The sequence below is a fragment of the Sciurus vulgaris genome, assembly GCF_902686455.1.
Source record: "Sciurus vulgaris genome assembly, chromosome: X".
In the NCBI taxonomy this organism is placed as follows: domain Eukaryota; kingdom Metazoa; phylum Chordata; class Mammalia; order Rodentia; family Sciuridae; genus Sciurus; species Sciurus vulgaris.
In genome coordinates, this window is record NC_136471.1 from 75,639,013 (window position 1) to 75,665,313 (window position 26,301).

The following is a 26,301-nucleotide window of genomic DNA, read 5'->3' on the forward strand; positions in this document are numbered from 1 at the left end:
AGCACATGCCTATAATCCCAGCAACTAGGGAGGCTGAGGCAGAAGAACCACAAGTTCAAGGTCAACCTCAGCAACTTAGAAGACCCTGGGGATGTAGCTCAGTGGTAGAGACCCCTGGGTTCAATCCCCAGTGCAGAAAAAATACATATATACACATGGAAGAATATTCTTAACAAAATAAGTAAGACATACTCATAATAATTTTTTCATAAGCCCTTTTTTCTGCAACTGGTCATGTGATCTAGCTGGTACTTAAAACTACCTTCTGCCACTATCGATTTCATATTCCCTTTGCCCTCAGCAAATACCTCATTTTGTCATGCTTCTTTGCCTGATATGGTGACCTAAACTTCCATTTCTGAAGGATCCGAGCCACTAGTACAATGTACCATGGTTTATTGTCCTTTGACTTATGCTTCACAGACATTTGATTTTTTAAAAACTGAGGTTTTGTGGCAAATTTATCAATGACATTTTTCCAACAATGTGCTCACCTCGGATTTTTTGATAAAGCACATAGTATTTTTATCATTATTTAATTAATATTGTTAGGTTGGAATTTGGGCTACTGTAGGAGAGAGCAGAGCAACTGAGAGGAAGAGCAGCATGCCAAACGGTGATCCATCAAACGGACAAGAAAACTCCACTGACCCTTAACTCCACCTGTTGACCCTTAACTCCACCTTCTGACCCTTAACTCCCTTAACTCCACCTGTCACTCAGCAGGACCCCAGCGCATTCTGGCCTATAAAGACCCTGGGCAGCCAGGGCCCAGCACGATTTTCTCTGGCTCTCCACCCTTACCCCGGGGGCTGGGAATTTCGCCCAAGGGCCAAATTCTAATAAAGCTTGCTTGGCCGCTTTCTGCCCGATTTCATTTGGCCACTAACCATGCCCCCAAGCTTACAAATATTTTCATTATTATTCTGCTATGGTGATCTGTGATCACTGATTTTTTAAATATTATCATTGTATTTGGTGAATTTAGTAGGTAAATGTTGTGTGTATTCACACTGCTATACTTACTGTCCATTCCCCCACCTAACTCTTTTCAGGTCACCCTATTCCCTGAGACACAACGATTTTGAAATTAGACTTATGACCTCAAAGTGTTCAAGTGAAAAAGAAGAATTACACATTTCTCACTTTAAATTAAAAGCTAGAACTTACTAAGCTTCATAAAGAAGGTGTGCCAAAAGCTGAAAGAGACCAAATGTCCTCTTATACCAGTAAACCAACTCCTGGATGGAAAGTAAAAGTTCTTGAAGGAAATTAAAGGTTCTACTCTAGTGAACTCATCAGTGATAAGAAAGTGAAATTGCCTTATTGCTGATATGGAGAGAGTTTTAGTGGTCTGTACAGAATATCAAACTAGCCACATTCCCTTAAGCCAAAGTCAAATCCAGAGCAATGACCTAACTCTCTTCAATACTCTGAAGGCTGAGAGAAGTGAGGAAGCAGTAGAGTGAAAGCTTAAAGCTAGCAGAGGTAGGTTCTTGAAGCTTAGGGAAAGAAGCCATCTCCATAACATAAAATGCAAGGTCATAAAAAAATGCAAGGTTAAGCAGAAAGTGCTGATGTAGATGTTGCAGCAAGTTATTCAGAAGATCTAGCTAAGAAAATTGGTGAAGGTGGCTACACAAAACAATGGATTTTCAATGCAGATGAAACATTCTTCTATTAAAAGAAGATGCCACAGGGCTTTCATAGCTAGAGAGGAGAAACCAATGCCAGACTTCAAAGAACAGACTGACTGTCTTGTTTAGGGCTGATGACTTGAAGAAGCTAATATTCATTTGCCATTCTAAAAAATCCTAGGGCCTTTAAGAGTTACACTAAATCAAGAGAGGCCAAGATGGCAGAACAGAGGAGGTCACATTCTTGGCTGCTCCGTGGCCTGAAACCAAGAAACCAGACAGCTTCTCTGCAATGTGGGAGAACAAAAAACGGGGAGAGGGACTTTACTGGAAACTAAAACTGGACATTTAAAGCAGACTGGGGACACAGGACACTGGGTATAATTAAAAAAAGGAAAAAATCCCCAGCGGCATAATGGCTGCCGCACCTGAGCAGGAAGCTCTAGTCAGAGAGGTCCCTCCCTGAGCATAGTAGAGGGATAAGGGAATTAACGGAACCACATTTTTGGGAGTCCTGAGGTGTGTCTGGGTACAGAGCATTTAGAGACCAAGGACATTGCCCAACAAACCTGAAGGACTAGCTGCACTATATTCGTGTGTGGGGAAAGAAGCTGCCATCTCTCCAGGTGGCATGCAGGGGACAGAGGAAGGAACCATTTTGCAGCTGCTGCATGGGGGCCAGCAACTGAGGAAGCCAATTCCTGGCAAATCCGAGTTTGGCCCCAAATACAGGTCCAGTAAACACACACTGCACAACATAGGGGTGTGTTTAAGTGACTAGAAGAAAATCAGACATGGAGAGCGATTTACACAGGGGATAACTGGTCAAGGAAACTCTCCCAGCTCTACCCCTCCCCCTCCAAACTGACTGCTTGCAGGACCGGCTGGGAGAGAAGCATCTGGCTGGGAACTCAGAAGGTGGGTGGCAGGAGAGACTGGAGACTGAACCCAAGACCAGGAAACATGGAGTCTGCAAGTGACATGGGGATTAAGAATTGGTTCCCCCACCACACAAGTGGAACTCAGGGGTAAAGTCTTCCTAGGTGGACCAATGAGTAACAGGTGATGGAGGTGTACTGATTTAAAACCTCCAGACCAATTAGCACTCAGCAAAGAGCCTGGAGCCCACCTAAGCCTAAACCCTGCCTCCAGGAACACCGCCTGAAAGAATGGACATTTTTTTAAGCTGTCTGTTTTATCTCAACTCCCTAAGGTCACCCTCCCAGGAATGGGAACAAAGCCCTTAAAGCTGTTCTCTGTTCCCAAACAGAGAGTAAAAGAGTAAATTGAGCCTGATAGCCAGATAGTGCTCAAACAGTAGGATTACCAGAAACTATTGACCAGAATCTACAGCCTGTTGTAAAACATTGTGAAACATGTTGTCAGCAAACCCAGACCCCCTTTGAAATTTCCTGGCAGCTTTGTTCCCCCTTTTCCCCCTTTCATGTGCGACCCCTCCCGATGTGTGGTTTGTGCCTTTATAAACCTACAAGATTTTCTGCTAGGGACTCGACTCCTGGAGTTGGGTCCCAGCGCGCTGGAATAAACACCTCTTGCGGTTTGCATCAAGTGACGCCTCCTGCGGTTGATTGGGGTTGCCGTCCATCCATGGGACAGAGTTGGGGGGTTTCCTTTTTGGGGGGCCTTACACGCCTATGGGATGACCTCTCTTACTCCAGCAATCCAGAGCATGGAGCATCACCATCCAGAAGACCCCATCTGAAACTGCTGAGAAGAGAAGCTGAGAATATTTTGAAATCCCACAGAAATAATTCTTTAACTTTTCATCAAGACTTTTTTTCTTTTTTAAATTCTTTCTCACTATTTAATTGTGACCTTAATTGTACATGGTACACAAATGGTATGCCTTTACGCCATGTACAAAGAGAGAAACAACATGTATCCCATTTGTTTACAATAAAATAAATAAATAAAATAAAAAAATAAAAACAAAAAAAAATTGTACATGGACCTTTATAGGGTTTCTTTTTTTTTTTCTCATCTCTAGCATTTCTGAAGCCAGATATTTTACATGGATTAGTTTTTTGTGAACTAGGATGTTTGATTAGTATAATTCAGTTTTGTTTTAAAATTTTTTAATTTTATTCTTATTTTTTAAATTTTACTTTATATATATTTTTTTCTCCTACCTGTTTCCCTTTATTCTCTCTTTTCTTCTGTTAACAACCAATTTCTATAGTTTTCTCTTTCACTCTTCCTTTAACCTTTTACTTCTGTCTTCTCCTCCCTCATAATCATTGCATCCTATATCACTTCTGTTCTCTCCCTGTTCACCATTTAAAATTGTAAACGGTTTTGCAAATTTGCTGTTTTTAGGCAATAACTAATCATATCGTTTCTGTTTATTGTGATAACTAACATTGTTGACAGCATAGTAGGAACTATTTGGTTTAATGCTATAAATTTTTTGCATTAGTTATTGTTATTGTCTCCCCCTAAACAGAGAGGTACTGGAAACCTTCAGGGACACAATAAGTCCACAGGGTAGAAACTCTACTGCCTCAGATCCATACTGTTAGATGGGTAGACACACAAACAAGATGAAAAAACAAGGGAACACCAGGCATCATGGTACATTCCTATAATCCCAGCAGCTCAGGAGGCTGAGGAAGGAGGATGATGAGTTAAAAGCCAACCTCAGCAAAAAGGAGGTGCTAAGCAACTCAGTGAGACCCTGTCTCTAAATAAAATACAAAATAGGGCTGGGGATGTGGCTCAGTGGTCAAGTGCCTTTGAGTTCAATCCCCAGTGCCAAAAAAAAAAAAAAAAAAAAAAAGGAAAAAATAACAGAATGAATCAAACAACATTACTCTATGTAAATTTATGATTACACAAATGGTATGCCTTTACGCCATGTACAAACAGAGAAACAACATGTATCCCATTTGTTTACAATAAAAAAATAAAAAAAAAAAAGGAAACCAATTGCCCCAAGCAAACCAAGATACTCCAATAACAGAATCCATCTACACCACAGTGGAAGAAATGTCAGAGAGGGAGTGTAGAATGTAGCAAAATATCACTTCAATAAAGAGATAGATTCTGAAAAAAAAAATAGAAATCCTTGAAATAAAGGAAACAATAAATCAAATTTAATTTCAATAGAAAGTATCACCAACAGACTAAATCACTTGGAAAACAGAACCTTAGGCAATGAAGACAAAATATATAATCTTGAAAACAGAGTTGACTACAGAGAGAGAATGTTAAGAAACCATGAACAGAACATCCAAGAATTATGGGATAACATGAAAAGACCAAATTTAAGATTTATTGGGATAGATCAAGGCATGGAGATACAAACCAAAGGAATGCACAATCTTTTCAATGAAATAATATCAGAAAATTTCCCAAACCTAAAGAATAAAATGGAAAATCAAATACAAGAAGCTTACAGTCCCCCAAATGTGCAAAATTACAACAAACCCACACCAAAGCACATTATAATGAAAATGCCTAACATACAGAATAAGGATAGAATTTTAAAGACTGTAAGAGAAAAATAGCAGATTACGTATAGGGGGAAACCAGTTTGGCTGGTTTCTCAACCAGCTGATTTCTCAACCCAGAACCTCAAAGCTAGGAGGTCCTGGAATAACATATACTGAGCTCTGAAAGAAAATGGATGCCAACAAAGAATCCTATATCCAGCAAAATTAAGCTTCAGATTTGAAGATGAAATAAAAACCTTCCATGATAAACAGAAGTTAAAACAATTTGCAACTAGAAAGCCTTCACTTCAGAACATTCTCAATAAAATATTCCAGGAAAATGAAATGAAAAAAAAAGTGAAAACCAGCAAAGGGAGGAAGACACTAAAGGAATAGTCAATCAAAGGAGAAACTAATTCAAATTAAAAACAAGAAATAAACCCAAATGACCATGAATACAAATCATATCTCAATAATAACCTTGAACATTAATGGCCTAAACCCATAAGTCAAAAGACACAGACAGGCAGACTGGATTAAAAAACAGGACCCAACTACGTACTGTCTCCAAGAGACTCACTTCATAGGTAAAAGCATCCACAGACGGAAGGTGAAAGGATAGGAAAAAACATATCAACCACATGGATCAAGTAAACAAGCAGGTGTTTCTATCCTCATATCAGATAAAGTGGAATTCAAGCCAAAGTTAATCAGAAGGGACAAAGAAGGCCATTTCATACTGCTTAAGGGAATTATACATCAACAAGACTTAACAATCATAAATATTCATGCCCCAAACATGGAGTATCTACATACATCAAACAAACCCTTCTCAGCTTCGAGAAACAAATAGACCACAACAAAATAATAATGGGTTTGAACATTTTATCCATACATATGAATACAAATGTGAATATATATGTAAAAATATACATGAAAATATTTAAATGGATATGGAGTTATATATAGTTATTTTTCTTTTGAGATAGACATTTACAATTTTGGTAAGATATAGGATATGATTATGTAACTGAATATATATGAAAATTTATGGATAGGATTTTGGTTGCCATTAGGGTACATACATATACATATATGGAATATATATGTGAAAATATATATGGATATTTAAAGTAACATTTATAGTTTTTGTTTAAAAGGTTCATGATTATGGGTAAGGTTAGGTTTAGTTCTGATTTACAGCTTTGGTTTAGGGGACAGATTACCTTTGAAACATATATATCAATATATATGAATATAAATATGAATATAGAGGTAATATATATCAAAATATATATATATACTTTTATCTATGAATATTTTTAAGGTAAGCAATATTGTTATATTACATGTGCAATCTGGGTTATGCCTATGGAAATCAGTATATACATAAAATATTTATGGGTTTTTATGTGAATTTATGAATTTATATCCCCAAAAACATAGGTACATTCATGTAAAATGTTATGATTTATATGTATAAAAGTTTCTGTGAGGTGTATTGATAAGTATAGGACTAATGTAGAAAAATAGGGTTTGTTTAGGGCTTGAACATTTTTATCCATATATAGGAATACAAATATGAATATATATGTAAAAATATACATGAAAATATTTAAATGGTTATAAATTTGTATATAGTTATTTTTCTTCTGAGATGGATGTTTACAATTTGTTTAAGTTTTAGTTTATAATTATGTAACTGAATATATATGAAAATGCATGAGTAGGAATTTAGTTGCTGTTTAGGGTATATTCATATGTATGTGAATGTATATAAATGTGTATGTAGGAATATATGTGTGAAAATATATATGGATATTCAAACTAAACATGTTTCAAAAAATAAAGCATCTGAAACTAAAAAATATAAAAGAAATTTATAGGTATGGAAATATTTTAGTATGGAAAATTAGATGGTAAAAGAAATGTTTCTTGATGAGAAAGTATTTTGTCTGGTAAAGTAATATTCTTTGGCTAACATCAAAGATGAAAGAGAACAAAACTAAGGATGTAAATTTGTGAATGTATAAGTAAATTGCAGAAAGTTTGTGGAGAATAAATCTCAAAAACTTTGCATTTGTGATTAAATTGGCTATAATTATCACAGTCAGTTATATTTATTTGAACTTTAATGTACTGATATGAAGCAAAGACTGAAACATTGATCTGGTCTTATCTACCAATAATTTTCTTGTATTTGTCAGGTTTTATTACTTGGGGAAACTAAGGCTAAAAGAAATTAGGGTTTGTACCTATTTTAAAATCTTAAATGATTACTTTGTAACTGGTTAAACAAACAACTATTATTTAGGTTATAACAATATTGCTGACACTCAAAATATATGTGACTTAAGTATATGTATGCATCAAAACTATCTGTCTAAGCCTTGTCTGTCATATAAAAGTTTATAAAATGAAAGAAATAAAAATAAAAATTTTTAAATGAATTTAAAAAAGAGTTACACTAAATCTTGTCTGCCTGCATACTATAAATTCATCAACAAAGCAAGGATGACAGTACATTTATTTATAACATGGTTTACTGAATATTTTAAGCCCAATGTTGGCAACTACTACTCAGAAAAAAAAGATTCTGTTCAAAACATTACTGTTCACTGACACCCAAGAGTTCTGATGAAGATGTACAATGAGATGAATATTTTTTTCTGTAGCCCATGGATCAAGGAGTTATTTCAACTTTCAGGTCTTACTATTTGAGAAAGACATTTTGTAAGGCTGTAGCTGCCGTGGATAGTCATTCCTTTGATGGATCTAGGCAATGTAAATTGAAAGTCTTCTGTAAAAGATTCACCTTATTCAAGATGCCATGTTATTCAAGATGCCACGTTATTCACATTTGTGAATAATCATGCTATATGTGCATATATAAAAATAATACAGGACCAGGCATGGTGGCACATGCCTATAATCTCAGAGGCTCAGGAGGCTGAGACAGGAGGATTTCGAGTTCAAAGCCAGCCTCAGCAACTTAGCAAGGCCCTAATCTACTTAGCAAGACCCTGTCTCTAAATCAAATATAAAAAAAGGCTGAGGATGTGGCTAAGTGGTTAAGCACCCCTGGGTTCAATCCCTGCTACCCGCCCCCCCCCAAAAAAATACCACAGGGAATTTCACCTTTACATATAAGTAGAAAGAACCAATTAAAAATAAATAAATAGATGAATGAAAGAAGGCCAGTGGAGCAGAGGAAGGAGGATGTGGGAGGGAGGATGAAGGGGAAAGGAGAGATGTGAACAGAAATTGAATTTCATGCATGTATGATTGTGATGGAAGGAATTCAACTACTGCATATAACTATAATGCTCTGATTTTAAAAAATAACATTTGTGAATCGTGGGAGAAAGTCAAAAGTCAACTCTCATGGATGACTTTGACAGGTTCAGGACTTCAGTGGAGCAAGTAACTGAAGATGTGGTGGAAATAGCAAGAGAACTAGAATTAGAAAAGCAACCTGAAAATGTGGCTGCAATCTCATCACAAAACTTTAACAGATGCAGAGTTGCTTCTTATGAATGAGCAAATAAAGTGATTTCTTGAAATGGACTCTACTTGTGGTAAAGATGTTGTGAACATTGTTGAAATAACAATGAAAGAAATAGTGCATGAATTTAGTTGATAAAGCAGTGACTATTTGAGAGCATTGACCTTAATTTTGAAATAAGTTATATTGTGGGTGAAATGCTATCAAACAGCATTTCATGCTACAGAGAAATTTTTCATGAAAGGAGAGTCAATAGAAGCAGCAGATTTCATTGTTGTCTTATTTATTTTTTGTCCATTCAAAAAGGTCTATGCACATCTTTCCCTAGACCTCCTTGTCACCAATTTTGCAATCATGTTCCTTTCCAGCCCCTTACCATCCATCTAAACTATTGACCAGCCCGGTGTGATGACGCACACCTGTAATCCCAACAACGCAAGAGGCTGAGGCAGGAGGATTGCAAGTTCCAGGCCAGACTCAGCAAATAGTAAGCTCCTGCTTCAAAATAAAAATAAAAAATGGCTGGGGATGTAGTTCAGTGATTAAGTGCCTCTGGGTTCAATTCCCAGTACCACAAAAATAAAATAAAATAATAAAATTAAGTAAACCATTGGCCAAATTCTGTGAACAAATATGCACTCAAACTTCTTGCCATTTCTCCTTTCAAGTAAAAGTGAGCAACAAGATACAATGTTCAGCATTCTACCCACTAGGAAGATTTCTCTGGCACACTGCATTTCAGGGAAGGATCTACAGTGTTACAGCTGTCCACTTTCAAGTAGTGCCTGCATATCTTGCAGAACCATCATGGAGCCCCAAATCTTCCTTTCATCTGATCATTTGGATCAGAGAAAACTCCTTTGAGGTGGGAAAGAGGAGGTAATATAGCAGGAGTAGGACAATAGGTACTTACGCCACTTATTCACCTAACTTATGCCTCCAGGGCCTGCTCAAGGACAACCTTACATACCACTTTCATTTTATAATTGAGTGCTGGTGTGCATGCCCAACTTTGTAGTTTGGTGGGTCAGGCAATACCTAGTTCATGATGAGTAACTCAGATCACATGGTAACTTGGAGACCAAGGGTAAGTATTCAGTCTTTACTAAAGCCCAGTAGCAAGCCAAAAGCTGTTTCTCAAAAGGAAAATAGTTATCATCAGAGAATGGCAGGGCTGTGGTCCAAATTCTTAATGGTGTATGCTGTGCTTCACCTATAGGGACCTACCAAACACTTCTAATAGCATTCCTATAGGCCATTAACATTTCAAGCACTGTTGGATCTTCTGGAGCATGGCTCAAGTGACAGAGTAACTTACATGGCAGCCTGAACCAGTTACAGAACCTTACCTTGTTCTAAGCCCCACTTAAAATTAGAAGCTTTTAAGCTGAGCATGGTGGCACATTACTGTAGCCCCAGTACCCAGGAGATAGAGAATACCCTGAGTACAGGGGTTTGAGACCAGCCTGGGAATATGGGCAAACCCCATCTCAGATAATTCTTTTTAAAAACTAAGAGCTTTTTAGGTCACTTGGTAAAGGGGTCAGAGTAGCACACCTAAACTGGGAATATATTGTCTTACAAGTCCAAAGGGGCCCACAAGATATTGTACATCTTTTTTGGTCAGGTGCAACAACTTAACCTTCTTTAGAAAGTTATCTCAGTATTCCCCACACCACTGGATCCATAGAAAATGCACTGAGATGGAGGACCTTAAATTTTTGTTAGATTTATTTCCCAACCTCTGACACACAAATGTCTTTCCAGCAAGTCTACTGTAGTTGGTACTGCTTTCTCATTAAGTCTAATCATCATAATGTCCAAATAGAAATTACCAAAAAATACTCAGGACTAAGAAATGTGAAATATACAAGATATTAATGAAGAAGTCTTTATACAATTCTGAGGGATACAGAGTCTTGGGGAAATGTCCTGTTGTTGAATGGGATGACTCATAGTACACAGGTGTCCATTCTTATCTTTGTAGTAATCTATAAGTTTAACTTGATAATGAAACACTCACAGGAGTTTTTTTTAAATATTTTTTAGTTGTTGATGGACCTTTATTTTATTATTTATGTGCAGTGCTGAGAATCAAACCCAGTGCCTCACACATGCTAGGCGAGTGCTCTACCACTGAGCCACAACCCCAGCCCACCAACAGGAGTTTTTGAAACTAGGCAAACTGATTCTAAAGTCCATATAAAAAAGAGGTAATTATGAAATGTCAGAAGAAAAATCTATGAAAAAAGAGTAGTGAGGAGGTATTGGCCTTATTAAATATTAAAATATATTATAAAGACACAGAGATTAAAAGTGTTGAATAGTACTAACACATGAATTAAATACCCAAAATATAACTCAGATCTGACCACTTGGGTCTATCCTATTGTACCTCCCTAACCAAATTCATTATTGTCTCTCAAATTACTACACTATTCCTGTAAAATTGTCTCCATACTCATACTCTGCCCATTCCTCCATTACGTAGTCCATTCTCCATGCACAGCTGGAGCTATTAGTGTGTGTGTGTGTGTGTGTGTGTGTGTGTGTGTGTCCGTCCGTGAGAGAGAGTGAGAGAGAGAGATTGAGAGAGTGAGAGAGAGAGAGAGAGAGAGAGACAGAGAGAGATTGAGAGAGAGAGACTGAGATTTGAACACAGGGCACTTTATCCACTGAGCTACATCCCCAGCCCTTTCAGTATCTTATTTTGAGAAAGGGTCTCACTAAGTTGCTGAGGCTGGCCTTGAACTTTCAATTCTGCTGCCTCAGCCTTCCAAGTAACTGGGATTACAGGCATGTACCACCAGGCCCAACTCAGAGTGATCTTCTAAGAACTTAGATCATGTCACTCCCCTCCTTGAAACCACGAACAGAGACACACCAATGAAACAAAACAGTTCAGAAATAGGTCCAAATATCTAAAAGAAACTGTTATATGATCAAGGTCAAATGTCATGTCGGTAGACAAAAGATGGATTATTCAATAAATGGTGTTGGGACAGCAAGATGGTAATTTGAAAAAAATAAAATTGAATCCTAGACTCACTCCCTATCCTTAAAACACTTTTAATGATACATTTTATTTTAATTTATTGGTTCTGGGGATTGAACTCAGGGGTGCTCTACCACTAAGTTACATCTCCAGACCTTTTTATTAATTTTTTTATATTTTGAGACAGGGTCTTGCTAAATTGCTGAGGCTCAAACTTGCAATTGTCCTGCTTCATCCCTAGACACTGGAATTACAGGCATGTGCACCTGGCTAAAAATGATGTATTTAAAAAATGAAGCCATAGAAAGCTAACTGCATCCTTTGTGTGGGAAGAAGCAATCGATGACTCAATGGAAGCTGGGGTTGTGGCTCAGGGGCAGAACGCTTGCTTAGCATGTGTGAGGCATTGAATTTGAATCTCAGCACCACATATAAATAAATAAATAAATGTCTATGGACAACTAAAAAAATATTTTAAAAAAAAGATTATCCCTGGTGCACACCTGTAATCCCAGTTACTCTGGAAGCTAAGGCAGGAGAATGGCAAGTTTGGCCAGGCGAGACCCTGTCTCAAACTAAAAACAGCATAAATCAGTGCTAGAGTGCCCCTGGGTTCTATCCAGTACCACCAGAGAGAGAGAGAGAAAAGATTGGCCAATTTAAGTATATTTAAAAAAACCATATTTTTTAGATTATACATACAAATGAGATCATGGGGTACTTGTCTTTCTGTGTATTCCTTATTTTATTTAACATAATGATCTCCAGTTCCATGCATGTTATCACAAGTGACAGGATTTCATTCTTTTTATGGTCAAATAGTATTCCATTGTGTGTGTGTACCAATTATGTTTCCATATCTTGGTTATTATGACTAGTGCAGCAATAAATATGGGAGGACAGGTGTCTCTTCAAAATATTGATATTAATTCCTTTGGATAATCATATAAAGGGTACAAAGTTTCAGTTAGGCAAGAGGAATAGGTCATTTGGAGTAGTACATGCCTGTAATCCCAACAACTCAGAAAGCTGAGGCAGGAGGATCACAAGTTCAAGATCAGCCTCAGCAACTTAGCAAAACCATGTCTCAAAGTAAAAAATAAGAAGGACTTGGGATGTAGTTCAGTGGTAAAGCACCCCTGAGCTCAGTTCTCAGTACCACAAAAGAGAGAAAGAGAGAGAGAGAGAAAAGTTTATGGTGTTTATTTAATTGATTTTTTTTTTTTTTTTTTGGCAGCACTGGAGATTGAACCCAGGGCTTTGCACAGCCTAGGCAAGCACTCTACAAATGAGTTACATTTCCAGCCCTTAAATTTATTTTTTTTAATTTTTTTGATACTAGGGTTGAACCCAGGAGTGCTTAATCACTGAGCCACATCCCCAGCCCTTTCTATTTTTTTATTTTGAGGCAAGGTCTCATTAAGTTACTTAGGGCCTCACTAAATTGCTGAGGCTGGCCTTTAACTTGCGATTCTCCTGCCTCAGTCTCCTGAGTTGCTGGGATTACAGGCGTGTGCCACCTCACCCATCCCTTAAATCTATTTTTATCTGATACATAAAAATTTAAAAATTGTGCATGTATGCACATGTTTACGTACATATTCAAATCAGGGTAAACATTAATCTCTTCAAACATTTATCATTTCTTTATAGTGAAAACATTCAAAATTTTTTTCTAGCTTTTTGAAATACATAGTACTTTATCATTATGCATAGTCACAAACTGTGCAAGAGGACACCAAAATTCCCTACTCCTATCCAACTACAACCTAGTACCCATTGATCAACCATTTCCCATTCCTCCACCCCAACCTCCACTCTCCCCAGCCTCTGGCAATCACCATTGTACTCTCAACCTCTATATCAATCCTTTTTTAGATTCCACATGTGAGCCAAATAATGGAGCATTTGTCCTTCTGTGCCTGGCTTATTTCAGATAACAATGATCCAGGATCTCTTTTTTGAGACCTATTGCACAGCAGGGTGATTTTATTTAAAAATAATGATGTATAGTTTTAAATAGCTAAGAAAGTAAATGTTTTACTACAAAAAAAGTGTAAGATAGCAGATGGCAATTAGCTTGATTTAATTAATCCGTGTTGTATGAATATATCAAAACATCATATTGTACCTCATAAACATATACATTTATGATTTGTTAATTAAAATAATATAAATAAGAGCTGGGTGCACATATAGTCCCAGCTTCTCAGGAGGCTGAAGCAGAAGGATTGCTTGAGTCCAGGAGTTCAAGAACAGCCTGGGAAATATAGTGAGGCTCCATTTTTTTAAAAAAAAGGAAAAATATATATATATAAAAATCATTTTTTCTCTGTGGGAAAATACCATCAACTCCATATCATGTACAACCACAAGAATGGGATTGTAAATAGAATAAGTTATACTCCATGTATGTATAATATGTTAAAATTCACTCTACTGTCATGTATATCTAAAAAGAACAAATTAAAAAAAAGTGAGAAGGTAGTAAAAGTTTTATAAGACATATGACAAAGAAATAATTTCCTTTATATAGAGCTAGTAAGGGAAATTATCAAAATAACAATCACAAAATGGGTAATACAGATGAATTAATGTTCAAAGTACATAAAAATTGTTTTCATAAAGATGAAAAGGTACACAATCTCACAATAAAATAACTGCAATTACAAACTACCAAAGGATAAACTTTTTGTCTTTCAGATATGCAAAGATCGTTAAACATAACAGCAAACTGTATTTTAAGAGCAGGAGGGCTGGGGTTGTAGCTCAGTGGTAGAGCACTTGCCTAGCATGTGTGAGGCACTGGGTTCAATTCTCAGCACCACATATAAATCAATCAATTGATAAAATAAAGGTCTATCAACAATTATAAAAAAAAATTAAAAAAAAAGAGCAGGACACTGCTGGGTGTGGTGGCACACACCTGTGATCCCAGCAGCTCGGGAGTCTGAGGCAGGAGGATTGCGAGTTTGAGGTCAACCTCAGCAACTTACTGAGGTCCTAAGAAACTTAGTGAGACCCTGTCTCTAAATAAAATATAAAAACAGGCTAGGATGTGGCTCAGTGTTTAAGTGCTTCTGGGTTCAATCCCCAGTACAAAAAAAAAGTGGAAAGGAACTGTCACTTTATGCATTGCTGCTGCTTAGAGTATAAACCTTGTGGTGATCAGTTTAGTAATATCTTTAAAAATTGAAATGACATATCTTAGGACCTGGAAATACCTAAAGATAAATTCCAATGTGGTCACAAGGATAAGAATATTTGTAGTATTATTGTTAACCATGGCAAAAGATTGGAAATACTCTACATGCCCATTCCTAAGAACCCAGTTAAATAAATTTTTAAATTTTATTTGTTCTTTTTAGATATACATGACAGTAGAGTGTATTTTGGCATATTAAACATACATGGAGTATAACTTATTTTAATTAGGATCCCATTCTTGTGGTTGTACATGATGCAGTTACCTGGTCGTGTATTCAAATACAAGGATAGGAAAGTTATGTCCGATTCATTGTACTGTCCTACCTATTCTCCTCCCTCATCCCTTACTATTCCCCTTTGTGTAATCCAGTGAACTTCTAGTATTCCCCTCTCCACCCTCCCTTGTTATGGTTTAGCATCCACATATCAGAGAGAATATTCAGTCTTTGGTTTTTGGGGACTGGCTTACAGCTAAATAAATGATATATGCTCATCTATAGAATACAACATAGCCATTAAAAATAACCAGACAGTACTACATGTACTTATACTTATGTAAACATTTATTTTATTTTTTCCTTTTTTAATTTAATTTTCCAGCTTTAATGAGATATAATTGACAAAAAAGTTGCATATATCCAAGGTATATGGCATGATGATTTGATATATGTGTACATTGTAAAGTGATTACCATAGTCAAATTACTAAGCATATCTATCATCAGTTACCTTAGTCTGTGTTTGGGGTGAGGACACTTATGATCTAATTTTTTAGCAAATTTCAAGTAAACAATGAAGTATTATTAATTATAGTCACTGTGCGATATGTTAGATTCCCAGAACTTATTATTTGAATTGAACCCAGGGGTGCTTTACCACTGAGTTACATCCACAGCCCTTTCTTTCTTTTTTAAAAAATTATTTATTTCTTTTTGTGCCAGGGGCACATATCCAGCCCTTTTTATTTTTTTTCTATTTTTTTTTATTGTAAACAAATGGGATACATGTTGTTTCTCTGTTTGTACATGGCGTAAAGGCATACCATTTGTGTAATCATAAATTTACATAGAGTAATGTTGTTTGATTCATTCTGTTATTTTTTCCCTTCCCCCCGCCCCTCCCACCCCTCTTTTCCCTCTATACAGTGCTTCCTTCCTCCATACTTGCCCCCCTCCCTAACCCTAACTCTAACCCTAATACTAACCCTTCCCTCCCCCCATTATGTGTCATCCTCCACTTATTAGCGATATCATTCGTCCTTTGGCTTTTTGAGATTGGCTTATCTCACTTAGCATGATATTCTCCAATTTCATCCATTTGCCTGCAAATGCCATAATTTTATCATTCTTTATGGCTGAGTAATATTCCATTGTATATATATACCACAGTTTCTTTATCAACTCATCAATTGAAGGGCATCTAGGTTCGTTGCACAGTCTGGCTATTGTGAATTGAGCAGCTATGAACATTGATGTGGATGCATCTCTGTAGTATGCTGATTTTAAGTCCTTTGGGTATAGGCCAAGGAGTGGGATAGCTGGGTCAAATGGAGGGTCCATTCCAAGTTTTCTAAGGAATCTCCACACTGCTTTCCAGAGTGGCTGCACTAATTTGCAGCCCCACCAGCAATGTATGAGTGTACCTTTCTCCCCACATCCTCGCCAACACCTGTTGTTGCTCGTATTCTTGATAATCGCCATTCTAATTGGGGTGAGATGGAATCTTAGGGTGGTTTTGATTTGCATTTCTCTTATTACTAGAGATGTTGAACATTTTTCCATATGTTTGTTGATTGCTTGTAGATCTTCTGCTGTGAAGTGTCTATTCATTTCCTTAGCCCATTTGTCAACTGGATTATTTGAATTCTTGGATTAGAGTTTTTTGAGTTCTTTATAGATTCTGGAGATTAGTGCTCTATCTGAAGTATGATTGGCAAAGATATTCTCCCACTCTGTAGGCTCTTCCTTCGCATTGCTGATAGTTTTCTTCGCTGAGAGAAAGCTTTTTAGTTTGAATCTATCCCAGTGGTTGATTCTAGCTTTCATTTCTTGTGCTATGGGAGTCCTGTTAAGGAAGTCTGATCCTAGACCAACAAGGTGAAGATTTGGACCTACTTTTTCTTCTATAATCTGCAGGGTCTCTGGTCTGATTCCGAGGTCCTTAATCCATTTTGAGTTTAGTTTCGTGCATGGTGAGAGATATGGGTTTAGTTTCATTTTGTTGCATATGGATTTCCAATTCTCCCAGCACCATTTGTTGAAGAGGCTATCTTTTCTCCATTGCATATTTTTGGCACCTTTGTCCAGTATGAGAAAATTGTATTTATTTGGGTTTGTGTCCGTGTCCTCTATTCTGTACCATTGATCTACCTTTCTATTTTGGTACCAATACCATGCCGTTTTTGTTACTGTTGCTTTGTAGTAGATTTGAAGATCTGGTATTGCAATACCCCCTGTTTCACTCTTCCTGCTAAGGATTGCTTTAGCTATTCTGGGTTTCTTATTCTTCCAGATGAATTTCATAATTGCTTGCTCTATTTCTGTAAGGTACGTCATTGGGATTTTAATTGGAATTGCATTGAATTTGTATAGCACTTTAGGTAGTATGGCCATTTTGACAATATTAATTCTTCCTATTCAAGAACATGGGAGATCTTTCCATCTTCTAAGGTGTTCTTTAATTTCTTTCTTTAGTGTTGTATAGTTCTCATTGTAGATGTCTTTCACCTCTTTTGTGAGATTGATTCCCAAGTATTTTGTTTTTTTCAAGGCTATTGTGAATGGGGTAGTTTTCCTAATTTCTCTTTCTGAAGGTTCATCACTTATGTATAAAAATGCATTGGATTTATGGGCATTGATCTTGTAACCTGCTACTTTACTGAATTCACTTATGAGTTCTAAGAGTTTTCTGGTGGAATTTCCAGGTTCCTCTAAATATATAATCATGTCATCAGCGAACAGGGATAGTTTGAGTTCTTCTTTTCCAATTCGTATCCCTTTAATTTCTTTGGTTTGTCTAATTGCTCTGGCCAGAGTCTCAAGAACGATGTTGAATAGAAGTGGTGAAAGAGGGCATCCCTGCCTTGTTCCAGTTTTTAGGGGGGAATGCTTTCAGTTTCTCACCATTTAGAATGATATTGGCCATGGGCTTAGCATAAATGGCCTTTACAATGTTAAGGAATGTTCCCACTATCCCTATTTTTTCTAGTGCATGAAGGGGTGCTGTATTTTATCAAATGCTTTTTCTGCATCTATTGAAATAATCATGTGATTCTTGACTTTAAGTCTCTTAATATAGTGAATTATGCTTATTGATTTCCTGATGTTGAACCAACCTTGCATCCCTGGGATGAAACCCACTTGATCATGGTGCACTATCTTTTTAATATGTTTTTGTATGCGATTTGCTAAAATTTTGTTGAGAATTTTTGCGTCGATGTTCATTAAGGATATTGGTCTGAAATTTTCTTTCCTTGATGAGTCTCTGTCTGGTTTAGGTATCAGGGTGATATTGGCTTCATAGAATGAGTTTGGGAGGGTTCCCTCCTCTTCTATTTTATGGAATGCTTTGAGAAGTATTGGAATGAGCTCTTCTTTAAAGGTTTTGTAGAACTCGGCTGAGAACCCATCTGGTCCCAGACTTTTCTTTGTTGGTAGGCTTTTGATGACTTCTTCTATTTCAGTACTTGAAATTGGTCTATTTAAATTGTTTATGTCCTCCTCGTTCAGTTTAGGCAATTCATATGTCTCTAGAAACCTGTTGATGTCTTCAAAATTTTCTATTTTGTTGGAGTATAGATTTTCAAAATAGCTTCTAATTATGTTTTGTATTTCAATCCTGTCTGTTGTGATATTTCCTTGTTCATTCCGAATTTTAGTGATTTGGGTTTTCTCTCGTCTTCTCTTTGTTAGTGTGGCTAAAGGTTTATCAATTTTGTTTATTTTTTCGAAGAACCAACTATTTATTTTGTCCATTTTTTGTATTGTTTCTTTTGTTTCAATTTCATTGATTTCAGCTCTGAGTTTAACTATTTCCTGTCTTCTACTACTTTTGGTGCTGCTCTGTTCTTCTTCTTCTAGGGCTTTAAGCTGTAGTGTTAGGTCGTTTATTTGTTGAGTTTTACTTCTTTTAAATGCGCTTCATGAAATAAATTTCCCTCTAAGTACTGCTTTCATAGTGTCCCAGAGATTTTGATATGATGTTTCTTTGTTCTCATTTACCTCTAAGAATTTTTTAATTTCCTTCCTAATATCTTCTGTTATCCATTCATCATATAATAGCATATTGTTTAATCTCCAGATGTTGGAATAGTTTCTGTGTTTTACTCTTTCATTTATTTCTAACTTCAATCCATTATGATCTGACAGAATACATGGTAGTGTCTCTATCTTCTTGTATTTGCTAACATTAGGTTTGTGGCATAATACATGGTCTATTTTAGAGAAGGATCCATGTGCTGCTGAGAAGAAAGTGTATTCGCTCTTGGTTGGATGGTATATTCTATAAATGTCTGTTAAGTCTAAATTATTGATTGTGTTATTGAGATCTATGGTTTCTTTGTTCAATTTTTGTCTGGAAGATCTGTCCAGTAGTGAGAGAGGCGTGTTAAAATCACCTAGTATTATTGTGTTATGGTCTATTTGGTTTCTGAAATTGAGAAGGATTTGTTTGACATACATGGATGAGCCACTGTTCGGGGCATAGATGTTTATGATTGCTATATCTTGCTGATTTATGCTTCCCTTAAGCAGTATGAAATGACCTTCTTTATCCCTTCTGACTAACTTTGGCTTGAAGTCCACATTATCGGAAATGAGGATGGATACTCCAGCTTTTTTGCTGAGTCCATGTGCATGGTATGTTTTTCCCCATCCTTTCACCTTTAGTCTATGGGTATCTTTTTCTATGAGGTGAGTCTCTTGCAGGCAACATATTGTTGGATCTTTCTTTTTAATCCAATCTGCCAGTCTATGTCTTTTGATTGATGAATTCAGGCCATTAACATTCAGGGTTATTATAGAGATATGATTTGGTTTCCTGGTCATTTGGTTCATTTTTTAAATTTTATTTATTTATTTGTTTGACACAACTTGTTTCCTCCTTTATTTGACAATTCCTTTAGGATAATTCCTCCCTTTACTGATTTGCTTCTTTGTTTTTCATCTCTTCCTCATGGAATATTTTGCTGAGAATGTTCTGTAATGCTGGCTTTCTTTTTGTAAATTCTTTTAGCTTCTGTTTATCATGGAAGGATTTTATTTCATCATCAAATTTGAAGGTAAGTTTTGCTGGGTATAAGATTCTTGGTTGGCATCCATTTTCTTTCAGGGCTTGAAAAATGTTGTTCCAGGCCCTTCTAGCTTTTAGGGTCTGGATTGAAAAATCTGCTGAAATCCGTATTGGTTTCCCCCTGAATGTAATTTGGTTCTTTTCACTCACGGCCTTTAAAATTCTGTCTTTATTTTGTATGTTAGGTATTTTCATTATAATGTGACTTGGTGTGGGTCTGTTGTAATTTTGTGTATTTGGAGTCCTATAAGCCTCTTGAACTTGATTTTCCATTTCATTCTTCAGATTTGGGAAATTTTCTGATATTATTTCATTGAATAAATTGTTCATTCCTTTGGTTTGTTTCTCTAGGCCTTCCTCAATCCCAATAATTCTTAAATTTGGCCTTTTCATGATATCCCATAGTTCTTGTAGATTCTGTTCATGATTTCTTATCATCTTCTCTGTTTGTTCAACTTTGTTTTCAAGGTTAAATATTTTGTCTTCAATGTCTGAGGTTCTGTCTTCCAGGTGTTCTATCCTACTGGCTATGCTTTCTATGGAGTTCTTAATTCGGTTTATTGTTTCCTTCATGTCAAGGATTTCTGTTTGGTTTTTTTTCAATATCTCTAACTCTTTATTGAAATGATCTTTTGCTTTCTGTATTTGCTCTTTTAATTGTCGATTGGTGCGATCATTCAATGCCTGCATTTGCTCTTTCATCTCATCATTCAGTGCGTGCATTTGCTCTTTCATCTCATCGTTTGCTTCTCTGATCATTTTAATTATGTACATTCTGAATTCCTTTTCTGTCATTTCTTCTGCCATGCTGTCATTGGGTTTTATTGATGTAACATCTAGATTTGTTTGCAGCATTTTCTTTCCTTGTTTTCTCATATTGTTCAGGTATCAGTGGACCGCTGAGATATTGCAGATTTCCTCTATTGACTTACAATGTCCCTGAAGATTTCTATATATATATCCTCCCTTAGCCTTCAGTAGGTTGAAGTCTTGGAGGAAGTTGATAATGTGGTGCTCCACAAGGAAGCTGCCTCTCTAGGAGTGGTGGCCTTCAGGTGGGGTATAATCCCTGCTAGTGGGCAGAGGTGCCTCCACTTGTTGACCAATGGTCATCCAAAGGGGACCTAGGCTGCGGGCTGAGGCAAGGCCTGTTTGGGCCTGAGTCTCTGGTTTTACCGTCCTTGTGGGGAAACCTCACCCGGCAGGGAAGACTCTCCCGGTGGGGAGGTGTAGCTGGTCAATTCCCTCCTAGAGGTACCCCTCAATTTACAAGCTACCGCCTGTGCTGGGCTGCCTTCCTCTGCAAAGTTCCCAGGGGCCCGGCCCTACCTCCTGGACCTGGGAGCCTCACCCTTCGCAGATGAGTCTCCTTAGGCTGCCCCTCCTCAGAGAATCTGCCCGCAGGCCTGGAACCTTCGCTCCGCCCCTAAGCCTGTCTCTGTGCGGCTCTTCCACCCAGAAGCCTCCTAGATCCTGGGACCCTGCTCTGCTTCTAATCGCCTGGCTATGCGGCCCCTCCTCTGAGCAGCCACCTGGGGCCCCGTACAATCGCTCTGAGACCCAGAGACCCGCCACATGCCTCTTCCTCCAGACAGCCACCCAGTATTCCGGTGCGGTCACTAGGAGTCCAAGAAACTCACTGCGTGCCTCCTCCTCCCACCAACCACCCATAGCCCTGGGCAATCAATCACTCTGAGTCGAAGTGACCCTCCCCGTTCCTCCTCCTTCTCCAAATAACCCTCCGGGTGTTCAGGAGCGGTCTCTCTGAGTGGCTCTGAATCCACGTGACCCGCTGCACGCATCCTCTGGGCAACCGCCTGGAGCTCTGGTGCAGCCACTCGAGACCAAGCAACCCACCGCGCTTCCCCTCCAGGCAGCCCCCCTGTGTTCAGGAGCTGTCACTTTAAGTCCAAACAACTCACCAATCGCCTCCTCCTCTGAGCAACCACCTGGAGCTCTAATGCAGTCACTGCGAGTCCAAACGACCTGCCACGCTCCTCCTCCTCCTCCTCCTACTCCTCAGGGCAGGCCCCGGTGTTCCGAAGTGGTCTGAGTCCAAACAGCTCGCCACACAGCCCCTCCTCTGGCAACCGCCTGTAGCTCTGGTGTAATCACTCTGAATCCAAGCGGCCACGTTCCTCCTCCTCCTCCTCAGGGCAGGCCCTGGTGTCCTGAGTCCACAGAGCTCTCCTCGCCACTCCTCCCCTGGGCAGCCACCGGAGCCCCAGTGTTTGCTCGAGTCCCAGCGCTGTGCTGAGCGGCCTCCTTTCCGGCGCTCCCAGTTGTCCCAGCTCACTGCTCCAGCGGGGGGAGGGGTGTCTCGCCGGCAGCTCTACTTCACAAAGTTCTCTGCGTTCCGGGACCACCGTCCCATCCGGGACGCCTTCCCAATGGGTGAGAGTCACCCGGCTGCTTTGAGTTGGTCCCAAGTGTCTCAATATCTCCTCTTTTGAATCCTGAGTCCTGGAGCAACATGAAATGCAGCCACCCTCTAGGCCGCCATCTTGAAACCCCCCCCCCCTTTTTATTTTTTAAGACAAGATTTCACTTTGAATTTGCAATCTTTCTGCTTCAGCCTCCTCAGTGTTGGGATGATAGGCATGCACCACTGCATGAATGATGATAGGCATGAATCACTGTGCCTGGCTGATTCCCAGGACTTATTTTAAAAGGGTGTAAAAGAGTCCAAATGGTATGCTGATATTTGTACATTGCTAAGTCCCTAAGAATGATACCATTTAAATGCTCCAACCAGAAAAAATTCCTTTACAGAAGAATGGTAGCCAAGAAATGCAGAAGGATAGATTTTGAAAATTATTTTGCAATTTCAATATAGTGAATTTAGATAAGGATCATTAACAGATGCTAAAATTATTGAATGAAAAACTGTTAGAGAAAAAGCATATGTATAAATTCTCAACCCACTAATAATTTACTGATTATACAAGAAAAAAATTTTTTCAAGGAAGAAATCTTAACCAAATTACCAAAGTTAGCACCATAATTATTAGGACATTATATGCCTCTTGATACCATGCAACATGAAGTATACAACAGTATCTATAAAATATTCTTTCCAAAAAATGTTTTAAACTAAATCTTTGGTTTTCTCAGTAGTATTCCATTTAACAAAATATGGCAATTTGTTTATTCATTCATCTGTTAATGGGCATTTTGGGCTGCTAGTATTTGACTTCTGTTAGCAAAGACTATTATTTTTTTTTACCACATCCTTACTCTTTAATACAATGGCATGATTTCAGATACTATAATGTATTTTAACAATCCTACTCCTCTGTTATGGCTGTAAATTGAACACCAAAAGTGTTAGCAGGTGGTACTAGCTCCCCATGTCGTTCTTTACCTTATTCTAAACTACATTCATTGTCAAAGAGGGTACTGTAGTGTGACTCACCTAGAGATGTGACTGGCTTGTTTGCCGTGCTTCTAAAGTCCTCTTTCCCCTACCACAAGCTCTTGAATTGGCTCTGATTGCTCCTTTGGTAAACCTTGATCTTGTTTGTGGATTTTGAAGACCCAAAAGATGATGGCCTTTATTGGAAACAATATCAAGAAGTGTGAGAGCCCTTAATACAAGGGTAATATGGTGGCTTCTAGGATTGAGGTGGCAGGAAAAAGGCCCCAATGAAATAAATTACAACAAATCCAAAGGAAAATATCTGAGCAAAAAAAGGCACTAAAAAAAGACTGTGGCAGTAATGCCTTGGCCTTGAGAATCTGGTTGGCACAGCAACAGCTTAAGGACCTTGGCAGCAGGCAGAGCAACTACAGTGTGTTTTTAATGAACAGAGAACCACGGCTTAGGAGACTGATTTAGCTTTAGAAATGTCAGAAGGCAAACCAAAAGATTATCAGGAAATGAAGGTAGAAAAGGCTTAAGATCTTAGAGGTCAAACTTGGCCTACATGAAAGGGAAAAGAGGGATGTACCCCAAAAGATATCTCTAGGACTAAAAGCAGTGTGTGGGAGGGTGTAGGGAGGGGTTGTGTATGTGTGTGTGTATTTAAACATGAATTATTATATTCATTATATTTTATTAGATATTTTCTTAAGTATATTATTATATGTATATAAATATTTAAGGTATAACATGATGTTTTGATGAGACAAAGAAAAAGGAGGTTATATTTTCTGTTGTTAGGTACAGGAAGGTAACTCAGACTCAGATTTAATGGAAAAGTATGAGAGTAAACTGTAATGACTTTCCATTATCTCAACTTTCCCACAAGGGAACCCAGATTCATAAAACTATTGAGTCGCCCTGTGAAAACTAAAGACAAAGTGTCAATAAGAAGAACAGATTATAAGCTTTCTTTCAATGACTGATTACAAAACATTCAGAAAGAATTAAGAGAGACTAAGACCATGATGAGAAGCATAGGGTACATCAGGCATTATTTAATGAGTTTCAGTGACACCGTGATTGCCATTTGTAAAGCAGGATGGCCTGGGCCAGGAGTTTGGGAGATATGCATGGCACAGAATTCGTGCTCTAAGGGAAGGGGAGAGGAAAATATCACTAAAATGGGATTTTAATATATGCGGGTCTTGTCTGTGTTAAATAATGGAATGACGCAGGTATCTCTCAGAAGAAATTACCCAACTTAAGTGGGTGAAGCAGTTTTATTAGAATAGTGGATGCTTTCTGCAGTCCTCAAACTTCTTTTGTTTGTAGCTTTCACTATGGGAAGGATCCCATAAGGCAAAACCTGAAGGACTGTTAGGAAAACAAATGTCAATACCACAAAAGACACTATGATTCAGCAAATAGTGTTAGCCATGAGCAGGTAGAAAAGACACAGCAACTTAAGAAATAAATAGGGGCCGGGCATGGTGCTGCACGCCTGTAATCCCAGCAGCTCAGGAGGCTGAGGCAAGAGGTTTGAGAGTTCAAAGGCAGCCTCAGCAAAGGCAAGGCACTAAGCAACTCAGTGAGACCCTGTTTCTAAATAAAATACAAAATAGGGCTGGGGATGTGGCTCAGTAGTTGAGTGCCCCTGAGTTCAATCCCTGGTACCCCCCCAAAATAAATAAATAAATTAATTAATTAATTAATTAATTAATTTTTTAAAAAGAAAGAAAGAAATAGAGGAATCAGAAGGAAATGGAACATCTAGAAGCATATGCCACTGTTGCTGGGTGGGTGGGTGCAGCCCAAAGAATGTTGTAGCACAGGTTACACAAGACCTAGAGAGTCTGAAACCCAAGAGAAGGCAAGTTGGGGAAAGAGGATATGCATGAGGACCTACTGGTGCTCAGTGGGTCACATAGATTTTGGAAACATTAACAACAGCTTTAGTTCACAAATGCGTTAAGGATAATTTATTTACTGGGTCATTTGTGTGGGGACAATGGATGAATGGCAGGGAGGTTTGGGATACCTAAGGAATCTAAAGCAGATAGCAACAACAGCATTCACTGTGGCACAAAACAAATCCCCTGGTATCTGGGGACACAGATGTACAGAGATGAGCAGGAGATTTAGACTGTGAGTGTTGCTAGAGTATGAGTTTCACATGGAGAGCTGCAAGTTACAAATGTGGGGTGCCTTCTCACAAGAAGGAGATTTGTTAGGAATGCAAGAATTGGAGGGAAAGGAAAATGAAGATTAAAAAAATATGGGATGGATAATGAAGGGAAACAGAAGGTCTTTAGGAAGGTCTAAGGGACTGGAAAGGCCCCCACAACAAATGTACAAATTCTACAAGACAGAATGCTAGCTCATCCACCCCATACATCGGTGTCAGGGACGGCTTGCAAGAACTCTGACCCTGCAGTGCACTGCCTGACTTGCCAGACTTTCCTTTGAAATCTGGGTGGAAGCCTCCATGACCTCATACGTCTTGAATTCTGCATGCCTTCAAGACAAATATCGCATGGACACTGCCAAGGTCTGCCGCCAGCATGAGCTGTAACTGGGCCTGCTTGAACCAATGGCCTCGGAGGGCCTTGATGGCTGAACATGAGGAAATGATTCTGTAGGCAGTCTTGGGCACCAAGGTCACTCCGTGGCTATAATAAAATATGTTCAACGATTATTCCCTGGAATATGTTTAGTACATATTTATTTTCCTACATTTCTGAACCTGTGATGGCTGCTGCAGCCTTGCCAATTCCTTTCTTCCTTTTTTTTTTTTTTGATACTGGAAGTTGAATATGGGTGCCTGCTACCACTGAGATACATTCCAAGCTCTTT

General features: G+C 38.2%; 1 long non-coding RNA gene across 1 annotated transcript in view; it reads right to left on the reverse strand.

Annotated features, from left to right (window-relative positions):
• The window catches only part of LOC306650812, a 183,615-nt gene extending 159,875 nt beyond the window's left edge, over nt 1-23,740 (reverse strand). Inside the window, exon 1 of the long non-coding RNA XR_013761038.1 lies at nt 23,500-23,740. This is a non-coding gene — a long non-coding RNA (uncharacterized lncRNA). The remainder of the gene's footprint in view (nt 1-23,499) is intronic.
• Between the last annotated feature and the right edge of the window lie 2,561 nt (nt 23,741-26,301).